The 2387-nt window shown below is 39.0% G+C and overlaps 1 long non-coding RNA gene across 1 annotated transcript; it reads left to right on the top strand.

Moving 5' to 3' along the window:
- The first annotated feature begins 274 nt into the window (after positions 1-274).
- Positions 275-2110, top strand: LOC120434195. Its single transcript, XR_005608981.1, has 4 exons — positions 275-1570; positions 1697-1786; positions 1875-1994; positions 2073-2110. It is a non-coding gene; the product is annotated as an uncharacterized LOC120434195 (long non-coding RNA).
- Positions 2111-2387: the final 277 nt, after the last annotated feature.

The following is a 2387-nucleotide window of genomic DNA, read 5'->3' as shown; positions in this document are numbered from 1 at the left end:
AAGCGACAAGGTCCATCCTACCTGTGTCAGAAAAGAGCCAAAGTTAGAGCTGCTTACATTTAATCATTTGTCGGTAACCTATGTGAAAAGAGAATTTGTAAAAGTAGTCACCTGTCCCGGTTGCTTCTTGCAGGATGTGGAAGCGGCTCAATCACCTGCTTAAGAGCTCCTGGAGCAGACCAGTGTGCCGGGTTAGGGGAGTATGGATAGATAGTAACGGTTGAAGCATATGTTATTGATTTGTTTATAGTACGTATTTTGGAAATATGTATATGTTTGTTACGTGCTCTAATGTTATTGTACGTTAATGCTTTCATTTTGATTAGTTAACACCCATACTCGGGCTAGTCCGGATGCTCACCCGAATAGGTAGAGTATAAAAGGAAGCCATTTTGGTTTTTTTAGTGGGTTGTGCTGTTAATACGTGCCTTCTTTAATAAAGTGCCAGTCTCGCGTCATATTATTGGAAGGAACCCATGACCGCCGGCCAAAAACTGACAGGTTGTGATCTCAGTGAAGAGGTAGATACGCAGTATTAGAGGGCGTGGCCTGAAGAAATGAGACTGGGTATATTACTTCAGAACATAAAAATACAATGCAAGAACATAACTTTAAAAATGGTGTTTTTGGGGGGATGTGAAATAAATAAAAAACCTCGCAGCCTCAAAACAGAAGCTGTATCCAAACAGCCTTTAATAAATCCCAAACTTTACTTGAATACATACAACAAGCGTTAAGAATTACAACGTCTTCAGCATCTACAGTGAGGTCACACACACACACACACACACACAGTAGAAAAACTGATTTCATTACACTAGTTGAGCAATGTAAAATCATGCGGTCACTCAACTAATCTTAAAGGCTCATAAAAGAAAAAAATTATGACAAAGTTAAATGTATCGAGTCTGTCAAAACTAAAAACAAAACTACGATAAAACAAAAAAGGAAACACAAATTGTCCTCACTTTTTCCAAAAACGGTGAAAATGGTTGTCAAGAGCCCCATACCCCTTGTCGATATAATGATAACGAGTGAAAAACTAAGAATTTGTAAAATAAGAGTTCATCTGTACAAAACAGGCAAACAAACTACTCCGATCATTCTGTCTCTACACAGCCATCTCCTCAGAATCTGTTTTACTCTCAACTTCATGCAACAACGCGTCAGGTTTGCCTTGCTTTGACCCCACAACAGAGGCTATAATGTTTTCTAGGTGAGGATTTCCCTTCGCTTCCTCCTCAACTCTTTCAAACACCTCCCCATACCCATCTTTCTTCAGATTATCCACAAAGTTTTCAAATATAGTGAGCAGAGGAAAGGCGTACTCAATCACACTCTCGCTAAGGTTCGGAAACCCGTAGAAAAACCCGCCGCTGTGCAGACCAAACACTCGTCCCTCGGCATCGAAAACCGGGGAGCCGGTGTTCTGGGAATTTCTCCTACCCCGCAAACCGTCCTACCCGTTGTTCCTGAGCATGTGCGCGCATGCGCACAACACATAAAGCGAAGCAAAGCACATCCGGCTGTGATTTAATGCTACCCCGTTGTCATATTTGCAGGAAAATAGGTAAGTAGTAAGTATTAGTACTTTTTATTGACGTTGATACTTGAGTTTTTTAAGCCTTTGTGATTGTTTGTCAATATTAAAGTAAAGTCGCTATCTGCTTTCTGCACAAAACTGTCGAATTTGCAGCTTCGGTGAAGTCTGCTGTCAAGTTACTGGACACGTGGTATTTGCACAACACTTCTGAATCCGCAGCTTCGGTGTTTTAAGGCTGTTTCGGTAATGTCGTTATTTAATAAGTTACATTATTTGCATTGTTAACTGCACATATTGAAGCTCAGAAGAAAATGTTTACTTACATTCGTAGATATGGAGAAGAAGTGGGAAGAGATTTACGCGTTTATTTCTGCGGGCTCCTACCCTTCAGGATATGACAAGGCTCAGAGGCAAAACCTCAGAAGATATGCCTCAAAATTCCAACAAAAGGGTCAGTAATTTATTGTTAATACTAACAACTCACATATGTGGTTAAATTAATTTATAAATATATATTGTTCTACTGCAGATGGAGAACTCTTTGTTGGAACCAGAAAAGTAGTAAAACCATGGATGATGCCAGGAAGATATTTCATGAGTTTCATTCATCTCCAATTGAGGACACACTGGCACACACAAAACGCTAAATGCAGTGTGTTCCAGATTTTACTGGTTTGGTATGACAGTTGACATTAAAACATGGGTATGTATTAACTGTTTGCATTGTTGTTAAATGCCGTTTAGAATAAGAATTTTTTTTTTTAATATCAGTTAAAAGAGAAACTGTACACTCGCAAAATATAAATAAATATGGTTAATTAGTGATATTACAGTAATAACCTGT

Source organism: Oreochromis aureus, linkage group 3 (genome assembly GCF_013358895.1).
Source record: "Oreochromis aureus strain Israel breed Guangdong linkage group 3, ZZ_aureus, whole genome shotgun sequence".
NCBI lineage: Eukaryota > Metazoa > Chordata > Actinopteri > Cichliformes > Cichlidae > Oreochromis > Oreochromis aureus.
Note: the sequence above shows the minus strand (reverse complement) of the source record. Positions and strands in the feature narration are given on the sequence as shown.